The 13,754-nt window shown below is 35.4% G+C and overlaps 1 protein-coding gene across 5 annotated transcripts in view; it reads right to left on the bottom strand.

Annotated features, from left to right (window-relative positions):
• Fili (Fish-lips) overlaps positions 1 to 13,754 on the bottom strand; it is a 157,964-nt gene that overhangs the window by 28,252 nt on the left and 115,958 nt on the right. The window lies entirely within an intron of this gene.

Raw genomic sequence — 13,754 nt, 5'->3', positions numbered from 1 at the left:
CATAACTTTAGAAATTTGAAAAAAAAACAAAATATTTAAGAAAAACTTGCCATGCTATTTTACATGCCACATTCAATGATGGCCCTTCCTCTATTCCAAATTCGCAGTTCATGCCACCCAGCGGCTTGCTAAGCTCAAAGCATTTGCTAGGAATAAAGTTATTGATTTTTGCCAGCAAAATAATGAACTTCAATGCAGATAAAGTTAAAAGCTAATCAAAAATACATTTAATGTTTTGTTTTTGTTCTTTCAGTTCATTGCCGCCAGCAGCAGCAGCAAAGAGGGAATTGTTTGTTTTATATGTTTTATTGGAGCTAGGTCGTTTGCAGAAAAAATGACTACAAATTAAAACATGTTAAGAAGCAAGTTGAATGTCGAGGACAAGGTAATAAAAAAGTCTCACAAAAGTCATTAAAACAACAAAGAAGACATAATTTAGAAAGACATGCAGCCTAAAAATAGACATTATAGAGAGTTTTATGACATGAGGCCTGAAAATATGCTTTAAAGCTTTATGTGACTTTTTGGCTTTTAAAGGTGAACGACCGACCAAAGAAAACTTATTCGATATGTAAATCGGGCCAAAAAATATTTTTTTAAGATATTTGAACTTATTTCTGTCTGCGATTCTAGCAACTTGACTCCACATTCTAGATATTGTTTGTATACTTGTGAAGATTAATTTTAAATTGAATTTATTTATAAATCTTAAATTGCATTGATATTATCAATTATATTTTATTGTTCGTTTATAATATAATGAATACAATTTAAAGAAGGCATTTCGAGTATTTGATAATTGTTTAATATTGATGTGAAGAATTTTGTAGTGGGCGTTTTTTTTTGTTTTTGGTTATTAAGGTCTAGACATTAATAACACTGTGCAACAAAATGGAGCTCAAAGTCTGGGGGGTGGAAAATTCCTATTGGAGATGAAAGCCCTTGGTGAGTATACACAGAACCCCGAAGGACAGATTCGCCGTGAGTCGAACTTTCGCGATATGGCGTGATGAATATTTTGCTGGAGACCCTAAAAGACATCTGGAATCAGCGTTATATCTTTGTTCGCTGTTGTTTAAGCTTATATTTAAGATGACATGTCTTCAGTCGAATCAAATGAGGATTTTTTCGTAGAACATTTCGACCTTCTAACTCGCTTCCTTCAATGTCCTTTTCGTCCTTTATTTCAAGAACCGCAATAAAAGTGGCACAAGATGACATTTTTCAGCTTCGGAATATTCTACAAAAATGTCGCTCGGAAGATTTTAGGTACGGTTCCCAAAGACATAAAATCGATAAAATCATGTTTAAGCGGTCGTTTTTCACTTTTACCCGAATCTTGCTCAGACAGCCCTATATCTATTTATTTCAATACATTATTGTTAACCTATTGATGATCTAGAATTCTCGGAGTCATTAAAACAGTTGTATCTTGTTTTGCTAAGCACGTTAATTTCATTATTTTTTGAAATAAATATCCGGATATCCGAATTATGGAACCGGTTATTCTGATATTAAAATCGAATTTTTATCCGGTTTTTATGAACCGAATAACCGTATATGTATATCATTAGAAAGCTATTAAAATTGTCCAATAGATATGAGTAATATGCATTAGACGTTTTAAGCGGTTATGGTGCTGGAACAAAAAAACCGTATTTTTGAACCGTTTATTAACGTTTGTGAGGATACATTTCTGTGCGTGAAAAAAATTATGATTATGACCTGGGGGGTGGAAAATTCTTTTTGGAGGTGAAAGCCCTTTGTGTGGACATACAGAACCCTGAAGGGCAGATCCGCCGTGAGTCGAACCTTTGTGTTATGGCGGGTTGAATTCTGGGATGGTGACCCATTATTGCAAGCGTAAAAAGTTACGTAACTGAATTTCAAATGGGTTTAGGGTGCTACTGGGACAGTATGTGCTAAGTCAAATCGTTTTAAGACGATTTCTGTAGAACATTTACTGTCTTACTCTTATCCTGCTCTTTTTGTTGAAGAAGGTATAAACATATACTTTAAAGAAAAGGAAAGATACAATTTCAGGGTTAAAATATTAAAACAAAAAAATCCTCAGCCGATTTGGCTAGGGCATATCACGAAAATAATCTTACGCCGACATAGCACATACTGTCCCAGTAGCACCCTAAACCCACTTGAAATTCAGTTACGTAACTTTTTACGCCTGCAATAATGGGTCACCTCCAAAAAGAATTTTCCACCCCCCAGGTCATGATCATAATTTTTTTCACGCACAGAAATGTATCCTCACAAACGTTAAGAAACGGTTCAAAAATACGGTTTTTTTGTTCCAGCACCATAACCGCTTAAAACGTCTAATGCATATTACTCATATCTATTGGACAATTTTAATAGCTTTCTAATGATATACATATACGGTTATTCGGTTCATAAATACCGGATAAAAATTCGGTTTTAATATCAGAATAACCGGTTCCATAATTCGGATATCCTGATATTTATTCCAAAAAATAATGAAATTAACGTGCTTAGCAAAACAAGATACAACTGTTTTAATGACTCCGAGAATTCTAGATCATCAATAGGTTAACAATAATGTATTGAAATAAATAGATATAGGGCTGTCTGAGCAAGATTGGGGTAAAAGTGAAAAACGACCGCTTAAACATGATTTTATCGATTTTATGTCTTTGGGAACCGTACCTAAAATCTTCCGAGCGACATTTTTGTAGAATATTCCGAAGCTGAAAAATGTCATCTTGTGCCACTTTTATTGCGGTTCTTGAAATAAAGGACGAAAAGGACATTAAAGGAAGCGAGTTAGAAAGTCGAAATGTTCTACAAAAAAATTCTCATTTGATTTGACTGAAGACATGTCATCTTAAATATAAGCTTAAACAACAGCGAACAAAGATATAACGCTGATTCCAGATGGCTTTTAGGGTCTCCAGTCAAATATTCATCACGCCATATCGCGAAAGTTCGACTCACGGCGAATCTGTCCTTCGGGGTTCTGTATATACTCACCAAGGGCTTTCATCTCCAATAGGATTTTTCCACCCCCCAAAATTTCGGTTCACAGTATAATTGTTTCAATAGGCAATTTTTAATAAGATGTTTTATTTTTCATTTTGCGTAAAGAAACGAAAATTATATTTTATGTTAAGCATATCCAAGTCATTTAATAAACATCAAGATTTTAAAAGTAGAACATTTTTGAAATTTTTGTGATTTTCTCAAGAAACATGAAACACTTTTTCGCGTATCTGTCAGATCATTAAAATAAGGTTTCCTACTCCGTGGTACACGGTGAACTATCTTATAAGCTAATTTCGAGTTATGAGTTTTTCATTTTTTTGTCTTTCTTTTCGTTTAAATATAATTCATGCAGCTGATTAAATTAAGATTCCGCCTTAAAGTATGTTTCTTTATTTATCCTGCACACACTATGTTGACAACGATAATATTAAAATTGATATATAGATGGCGCATATAATAAACAATATCAAAGATAATCTGTAGAAAACTTCAGTATATAAAATCCCCCTATAGTATATTATCTATATAAAGAACATCTTTAGAGGCCTTCTGTGGATAGAAGAGGCTTCTAAGAGGAATTCTTTAAGCAGAACATTAAGGCCTTACCTTCTTAAAATAGAAGGCCATCTTGGGTAGAAAGATTTTATACATAGAATACTCCTTCAAGAAGACTACTATATAGAGTACCATTTATAAGGACTTCTAAATATAGAATACTCATGTAAGAGATATCCTAAAAATAGAATAGGTATTCTATAGGAACAAAATATTTTTAAAGATTGAAGAGCAACTCAGATGACTTCTGTGGAGTTCGAAGAGCCGCTTAAGAATCCTTTTTTTATAAAAGTTTCTTTGGGATGACTTGTATAGTTATTAGTCCCCCTTAAGAGGTATTATATGTATCAAATATAGATAGAAAATTCATTTTTATAAATCTTTATAGAATTTAACACCCTCTAAAGGTCAAAAATGAGTTCTAATATACATATGAGAAGTCTTCAGTAGATAGAAGTCTCTTCAAAGGGGAGTTCGCTAGATAGAGGACCCCTTAAGAATTCTTTTCTAATAGAAAGCCCTTTGGGAAGGCTTCAATAGTCAGAAGAACTTTTAAAGAAGTATTTCCTGTAGAGAATACACATAGACGAATCAGACAAGAGGGTTCTAATAGAAAGAAGGTCCATATAAGATTATTTCGAATGGAAGAACTCTGTAACACCACTTCTGTAGATAGAAGATATTTTTAAGAGGTCTTCTACTTGCGAAGATATAATAAAATATCTTACGTAGATTGAACACATCTTAAAAGGACTTTTGCACTCCAAAGACGACAATCAGGACATAGAAGATAGATACAGGCGCCTGTCACGATCGTGACACTATACAACAACTAAAGTGTTTAGTACTTAGGAAAGCCTTGGGACGACTTCAATAGTCAGAAGACCTTTTAAAGTAGTAGTAACATACAATTAAATATCTTACGTATAGATTGAAAACATTTTAAATAGATTTTGTACTCAAAACACGACAATTAGGACGACTTCCGTACATAGAAGAGAGAGATGGGCGCGTGTCACGCTGGTGACACCAAACAAAAGCAACTTAAATGTTTAGTACTTAGTCCCTACTAAAATTCTTAGATATTATAAGTGTCACGATCGTGACAGGCATCCATCTCTAATAGAAGACCGTTCTGTATGCAAAGTATATGATATAATCTGCAGATAGAAGACCTCTTAAATATATACCGCATCTGCACACTAATTTTGACTGCCAAGTTCAGCACATGATGTTCATTCAAGAATTAAGTCACACATCACTTAACTCCTTTCGACTTGATTTACATTAGACAATTTTATATCTCGCAAGAAGGTGTTGAGAGACCAAGAGTCCAACAAATTGAGACCATACTAAGCTTTCTAATGCGAATTCAGACTGAAATACATACATATATGCATTGTGTGCTCATGAATTAATTTCTTTCTAGAATATAAAAAAAAAACAAATCATTACTTCATTTGTTTTTCAAACTCCCTTTTTTACAGCTTCTTCCACCCTTTTGTTTACATAGTTTTTGACACAATTTTAATTATAGAAACCCAGTAAGTAGTTATTCATTAATTATTTACATTTGTTTGTTTTGTTTTTGCATTATCCACTGCTTTTTCCCTCAATTCACATAACTAAGTGAACTTTTGCATTTCCTAAAAGTATGCAATGACAAAAAAGCCAGTAACAATGACCTAACTTCCTGCTCTTCACTACTACCACCCCATCATTTGTTATAGTCATTTTTCATTTGTTTGAACTCTTTGGCCAAAGAATACTTGAAAGTATTTTAACCTTTGTTGTTGCTTTTTTTTGCTCGCTCCCTTAGCCTTCCTCTAAAGACAAATATTATTTTATTTTAGCAAACATTTTTCGTTCATTATAAAAAAATCGTTGTGCATTCGTTACAGGAGAGTGGAATGGAAAAAACAAACACATCTTTGGTTGTCTGTCTCGGGGTCTCTATCTCTTGTTCAGAGCGTCTCCGTCGTTTCTGTGTTTCCTATTTAAACAATGTTTTTACTTAAGTGGAAATTTTAGACGCAATGCAAAGTTTTGCCGAGAAGAAAAATTGCATCAGAATAGAAAATTGTGAAGTTTTTTTTGTTGATTTTTTCAATGTTCTTCTTTATGTGTGTGTGTAGTGGTAATTGTCTCGTGCCACTGTTTGCGTATGCCATAAAAGAGGGTTTGGGGGCTAAAAAAACCATGCAGACATTGTACCGCAGATAAAAAAGATTCAATTGCATTTATGCCATTATGGCGTCATAGAGTTGCATCTGCCTTACGTTTTGTGCTTCCCCTCTCCTTGTAGTCATTTATATCGACTCTGTGCTTGTGCCACAATTGTCTGACAGGGGGTCTGTGCCTTGTAGTTTTCTGCTTTTTTGTTTGTCTCGTTGTTGCATTAAAACTATTTTAGTACAATTTGCTGAGATTGAAAAAAAAGGAAATAAGTAAGACACTTGACTGAATAATTTGGCATTAAAGAAAACATGTCTGTAAAGTTTGTGCGTTCTACCCCTTGGAGATTCTTTAGGGAAGAGAGATTGTGATAATTAAACATGTGTTAAATATAAAAAATTTATAATGATTTGTCATATTTTTTGGACACTAGTTAGATTAGGTCATTGAGGAGTTCACACAAACTTGTTGATTAAATTCATGCAGATAAGTCCTCTTTGGCCTATTGGATGTTTGTGGGAAATATTTATGAAAATAAGTAGACCTCATACATTACAGAGGACGTAACCTTTGGTTTACGACGGCAATCGAAACGAAAGTCGGATTGTCGATAGTTTGCCAGCTCTAGTTCATGGTCGAAAATAGAAACAATTTAGAATCCTGACATGAATTTCATCTGTCCTATTTTTAACAATTTAAGAAATTATTGAATATATCTGTTAGATGACTAAAGAACCTAATGAACCTCGTTTCTTACTTTGATTTCAATCTATTTTCTGATTTTGTAATGTTTTTCTTTCGTTTTTAATTGCAATTTCGTTTTCAACATTTATAAACTTAAAAGCTTCTCCTTTTTTAAATAAGTCTTAAAAATTTCTTGAATTTGAAACGAAAAACATTAAAGAATTTCCCATCCATTAAACATCTGCCCTTAATAAAAGTTTTTGGCCTATCTTTAATTTGATTTATTACATTTTTTCAGGAAAGCAAAAAAATGCATATAAATTTTACTTCGAAAAAATAGCAACAACAAAAACAAAACTGAAATAAAAATAAAAACACTCCAGAAGCAATTCATTCTCGTTTTGATGATGTTTTATCTCCATATCTCGATGCTTATCCCCAAAAGTTCAACAGCTGTGGCACTAAAGCAATATTTATACTGCAATGGTAGCTCTCTGGTAGAACAACAATCCAAAGAAAAAAACAAAACACAAAAAACAATACAATATCATTGGAAGTAGTTTCGGAAGATATTCCAAAATTGCCACATAGTCCGTCACCCAAATACACATTCGTACTCACAGAGTAGCAGTTTGCATGTTTATGGAAATTTTCAGCAGTTTTTCCAATGAAATGTTGTCTGTCCACAACAAACTTTCTGCCAGTTCCATTGAACATCAATAACCAAAGAGTGGTGGGTGGGTGTTTTGGGCCTGACAATGCTATGAAATTTTTGTGTGAAGGGTATGATAAAACGCTTTTTAAGATGTCATATCATAAACGGCAGAAAGAAAAACAGATGATCTTCACAAATTTATTACCGGGCTGTCGTCGTAGTCGGTATCAAATGAGCAAGCCCCTCCCTCCCTGACTGTCTTTGCAACTTTATGTGTAACATATGACTTAATTAATGAATGTGTAAATATTTTAAATGCCAATTAATAAATTTTACCAAATTGTTGTGTTTAATGTTGTTGTGTGGAGGTGTTTTTTTATATAGTCGATTGCAATTTATGATTCATAAATTATGTTGAACATATCACAAAGTTTTTTGTTGTCAGAATTTGAGATTTGTTTAAATGTGATTTTTATTTCTTAGAACTAGCTTATCTTCGCAGCGTATGTATTTTGATGCTGAGGAAAATTTATTGCCATTTTGAAAATATGCCAAGCATGTGTTGCAGACAAAATAACAACTTCTTGGCAAAATTCTATGTTTTGGGGCGCTAATATTGGCTCGTTTACGTAAGAGAATTTGGGTTGTGTTTGTATAGCATCAAATATTGGAAATTAAACAAGGCAAATGCAGCAAAGTAATGCAGCTGCTGTTTCTCAAGAGCAATGACAACGACCTTGATAAGGTTGAAAAGTTGGCAGAAGGTATGTTTAAGGGAGAAATAAAGAAAATTAGTTTGAGAATTTACGAAAATGGTGCAATGCACACCCGTCTTGCACGCTGAAGGTCGTGGGTTCGATTCCCCGGCCAGTCAACATCAAGCATTTTCAACGGTGGCAAAATACCCCTCAGTAGTGTTGGCGACATTTCCTGAGTATTTCAGCCATGTAAAACTTCTCTACAAAAGTGGTGTCTAAAGACACGCCGTTCGGACTCGGCGATAAACAGTAGGTCCTATATCATTGAGCTAATATGAATCGGGGTGCATTCATTGATATGAATTTTTATTTTATTATTATTATTATTATTATTATTATTATTATTATTATTATTATTATTATTATTATTATTATTAAATAAATATAAATTAGTTCTAGGGAACATCCCCGATAAGGTGAGGTTTCTCTCATATCAAAAAAGTGCAGCTTATTGATATGGGACCTATTTTCTATTGCCGAGTCCCAACTGCAGGTCGAACATAGTGCGACTTCCACATAAAAGGAAGTTTTTCATAGTCGAAATACTTGGAAAATGGTTTTAGAATTTTATTGAAGAGAGTTGTCACCCCCGAAGAATGCATTCTGGTCAAGGATTAAATTACAGACATACTGCACTACTGTGGCTCCCGGTTCTGAATTGAATTGATAAATCACATGTATGTATATATACAAGTTATTTCACAAGCACCACAGAAGATTCAGTGAGCGGCTTCCCCCATATAGATAAGTGTAGACCGACTGCATTTGTAATTCGGTACATTTTTATACCCTCAACATTTATGCTAACGAGGGTATATACATTTTCATACGGGAAAATGTGCCTCATCGAAATAATGGTTTTAGACCCCGAGTATGTTTGGACGAAATGTGTTTCAGACAATTTGGAGTTGATTCAGCCATGCCCGTCCGTCCGTCTGTCTGATTGGTGCGCACGATAACCTCGAGCGGATGAGACGATTTGGTCCAAAATTTGGCTTTCGTAATATTTTGCCCAAAGTTAGTTTAAGTTCGAAGATGGGTTATATCGGTCCACTCCTTCCGGTACCTCCCCCACAAAAGTTCGAAAATGTTCGGAAAATTTGTGCGCACGATAACTTTTGAATGGAGTAACCGATTTGGCCCACACTTTGTACATCGTGAAAGTTCTACCAGACTTAGAAGAAGTTTAAATATGGACTCAATCGGTCCACTCCTTCGGGTACCTCCCACACAAAATTTCGAAAAAGTTCAGTGTAGGACCTGCTCTCGAATCGCTTTGATTTTTGTTGTAACAACTTGTATTCGCTGTCCCCCATACGACGGTACAAGTTTCATAAGGGGCAAGTCCATACTTCCTGAGAAAATAGCCTGAAAGGTGCAAAAAAAACTCCTATGACACCGTGGGTAGTGGTTGAGCGCAAGATAAACATTGAACGGATCTGCCAATTCGGTCCAAAATTTGGCCTTCGTAATATGTTGTCCAAACATAGTTTAAGTTCGAAGATAAACCATGTCGGTCCACTCCTTCAGGAACCCCCCTTACAAAAATTCAAAAATCTTCGGAAATAATATGCGCACGATAATTGTTGAAGGGAGGGACTGATGTATTCTTTTTGGATAAATTCACTTTTAGACCTGGTCTCGAATCACTTTGATTTTTTTGAAGCAACTTGCATTCGCTCAATTACGACAGTAAAAGTTTTTTCAGGAGCAAGTCCATACTTCTTGAGAAAACAGCCCGAAAGTTGTAAAAAACCCCTATGGCACCATATGTAGTGACTAGAATACTACGTTTGTCCACACTTTGGGTATCGAAATATTTCTTCTGTATTAGATGAAATTCGAAGGTGGGGCTTATAGGTCCACACCTTCCGGTACCTCCCCCACAAAAGATCGAAAATATTCGCTAAAATGGTACGCGCGATATCTCATAGACGTAGCAACCGATTTGATCCAAGCTTTGGATCTCTAAATATTGTCGAATCTTAGTTTATATTCAAATTTTGGGCCATATCTGTCCGATCCTGGGGGTACCACCCACACTAATGTTCAACATTTTTGTGTGGTAAAGGGTCTTGGAAAAAAAGTATTTCAATCCACAGAGGCTGAGGGTATATCTCTGTCGGCAAAGCCGACTGGTACTTTTTACTTGTTTCATAACCAATTTTCATAGGAATCGTTATATGAACTGGACAAATGTTTAAATCGATTCTGAAATCCTATTATTATCCGTCCATTTTTTCTTCCTATACTATTATTGTCATAATTGAAAATGTTAATGTCCTCAACATTGAACTGTTGCAAAATAAATTTTCTATCGACCTTGAAACCCTTGGATATTACATTATCAGGTACAAACAATGCTCGATCAACTTTTATTTTTCAATATCAAAAAAATTGCAATTAACATTGATAATGAACTGAGTTGTTCATGCTGAGCCGTTTTTTCATAACTCAGTGAAAGTAAAAGTTCATTTTCAGTTCATTACATTTCAATTTCAATTCGTCTCCATTTTTCTCGACTTGATGTTTATGGACACCACAAAAAACAAACGGTAATGCGAAGAACACAGCTTAAACTCACAATATTTTCTATTAATGAACTTGACAAAAACATGAACGAGGCAGTCAACTGCGGCATGAAAAAACGAAGCGCATATTGCAAGGATAGGAAGGAAGAAAAAACAAACAAAATGGAAAAAAGAACAATTGAAAATGCTTGTCCAGGGGAAACAATAGCCGGAGTGGGGAAACGGATATAACAATTGCATTGAAATTGTTACCACACAATTTCATTACCTTGGCAAATGAGTTCGCCCAGGTGGATGCATGTAAGTTGTACAAGAGAGAAAGGAGGGGCTGGAAAGCCACAATGGAAAAGTTTAACGTGTGCCTGTGACAATAGTGATGATGAAAACTGCAAAAATAACGGAAACAGGGTTTTGTTTGTTTGCTGTGGTATTGTCGGCGCTGTGTTGCATGTTGAGCTGTTCCTAGTTTTCTGTGTATCGGCAATATGCCATGGCACCAAACACAAGGCCCCCCACGGCATGTTTATTTGGTGTTTTGCCTATTGGCAAACCGATGATGATATCGAAGTACTTGATTCTGTAGTTGCTGCTGTTGTTGTTGCTGTTACTTGTCATCTATAAGTTTTGCAGTTTGTTAAATGATTGTTGTTAGCTTGAGTTGGAAAAAAGTTTGCTTTGCCTTTGTTATAGTTGTTCTTGTTGTTATTGTTGTGTTGAATTTCACCTTCCGTTTTGTGTCAAAAGCAAGACTGTAGACAGCTGATCAAATTAACTAAGAATTGAGACGCAATACTTTGGCTCTTACGCCAGTCAGACATTCAAATGGTTCGAGCGGGCAGCAGGGAAAATGAAAGTATTTTGTTTCCAATATTTATATAGAGCTGTTAGTTTTGCATCCGTCATGGTTGATTGCATGCAGCTTAAATTTCAATTTCTTCTTTACCCTGCCATTCGCCCACTTGATCCTGCCTGCCTGCCTGGTGTGACAATGACAAAACAACTTGCTTTAGTTGAGATTGCAAACAAAGTGGGGGAAAAAAACTAAGAAAAATTGGAGCACGAGGAATAAAAAAACGCAAGTTTAAAATTTATCACGATTTGTTTTCCTTTGTATCCCTCCTCCTCCTTCATCTTACTATTTGGCAAACAATGCATTTCAATGACACATGCAAATATTCAATTTAACACTTTCACTGCAACGAATGGCAAAGTTACTTTAAGCAGAACCTGAAGCAAGAAGTGCAAGGGGAGAAGGGATGGCACAGAAAATCAACTTCAAGGTCTAACAATGATTCATGGTTTTATTGCTGGCTGTAGAGTTTGATTAGTTTTTCAATTAAGGTTAAGGACTTTTTCTGTTGTTTTTGTTTATGAATGCAAAATACGACGAAGACGATGTCGACGATGATGATGATGACGGCGTACTTGTGAATGGTTGGATTGGCTGACTGTTGCTCTTGCACTAACAAGTTCAACAATTTGTTGTGAATAGGATAAAAAAAACAACAGTTGTAAAACAAACTTAATAAATTGAATTGATTTGTGTAAAAGAGAAATAGGAAACGACGACTTATTGGTTATTGTTAAGGAAGTAATTGTAGCAAATTAAATTCTACAGACAAATAGACAGATAGATCAGTGATAGTGTTTAAAGGGAGTTATTTTCAGTTATATGTGTTTATAGTGTTTTATTTAACTTGTTTTTTTATAGAAAATAAATGGGGAGTCGGGAAAAATTTTGTCTTTTTATACCCTCAGCATTCATGCTAACGAGGGTATATACACTTTCATACGGGCAAAATGTGCCTCATTGAAATAATGGTTTTAGACCCCAAGTATATTTGGACGAAATGTGTTTCAGACAATTTGGAGTTGATTTAGCCATGTCCGTCCGTCTGTCTGTCTGGCAGGCTGGAGCGCACGATAATTCTCGGACGGATCAACCGATTCGGTCCAAAATTTGGCTTTCGTCATATTTTGTCCAAACTTAGTTTAAATTCGAAGATGGGTTATGTCGGCCCACTCCTTCCGGTACCAAGTTCGGAAATGTTCGGAAAATTTGTGCACACGATAACTCTTGAAGGAAGCAACCGATTTGGTCCGTACTTTGCACATCGTGAAATTTTTACCGGACTTAGATAAGGTTCCAATATGGACTCAAACGGTCCACTTCTTCGGGTACATCCCACACAAAATTTCGGAAAAGTTCAGTTTAGGACCTGCTCTCGAATCGCTTTGATTTTTGTTCTAGCAACTTGTATTCACTGCCCCCCATACGACGGAATAAGTTTCATCAGGGGCAAGTCCATACTTCCTGAGAAAATAGCCTGAAAGGTACAAAAACCGCTATGACACCGTGTGTTTTGGTTGGAGCGCAAGATAACTCTCGAACGAATCTGCCGATTCGGTCCAAAATGTGGCCTTCGTAATATTTTGAGCAAACTTAGTTTAAGTTCGAAGATAAGCCATATCGGTCCACTCCTTCAGGTACCTCCCCCACAAAAGTTCAAAAATGTTCGGAAAAATTGTGCGCACGATAACTCTTGAAGGGAGTGGCTGATTTGGTCCATACTTTACACATCCTAATATATTCACCAGATATAGATCAGGTTCGAATATGAACTATATTTGTCCACTCCATCCGGTACCTCCTGAACAAAATTTCGGATAAATTCACTTTAAGACCTGCTCTCGAATCACTTTGATTTTTGTTGATGCAACTTGCATTCGCTGCCTCAATTACGATGGTAAACGTTTTTTTAGGGGCAAGTCCATACTTCTTGAGAAAACACCCTATCTGTCCAACCCTTGTGGTGCCACCCACACAAATGTTCAACATGTTTGTGTGGTTAAGGGTCTGTTTGAGGATCCTTTGGACATTTTTACCGAAGGTTTTCCTAGTGGCCCTGTTTACAGCTATTAATACAGATATTATATTTTTCGTAGGCTAGTGTGATAAAAAGGCCCTATCTATCGATATCCCCGCAAAATTTTTGAGGTTTAATCCTATTCATACTTTTGTCGGTTCATACGCCCAAAATTTTGAAAACCCTCCTAAATCCATAAGTTTTTTTTTTGAAAAAAAGTATTTCAATCCGCACAGGCTGAGGGTATATCTCTGTCGGTAAAGCCGACTGATACTTTTTTACTTGTTTGAATTATAATTAGCATAGAACGTGTTGTAAAATTGAAGTTTCCAATCGATCAGAAGAAAATTATCTGATATATGAGCGTTTGCTGTTTCGATCATATTTTTTTCTTGGCTTATTATGTACATCAAAACATTTTCTTTAAACGAGAGAATTAAAAAAATGATTGTTTTATGGCCATAAAGCCGTCCAATTTTTGGCTAAAAATTGAAATAATTACTTCGACAGT

This window comes from Musca autumnalis, unplaced genomic scaffold (genome assembly GCF_047663935.1).
Source record: "Musca autumnalis isolate F117 unplaced genomic scaffold, ASM4766393v1 scaffold_5, whole genome shotgun sequence".
In the NCBI taxonomy this organism is placed as follows: Eukaryota; Metazoa; Arthropoda; class Insecta; order Diptera; family Muscidae; genus Musca; species Musca autumnalis.
This window is presented reverse-complemented; position numbering and strand designations above follow the sequence as displayed.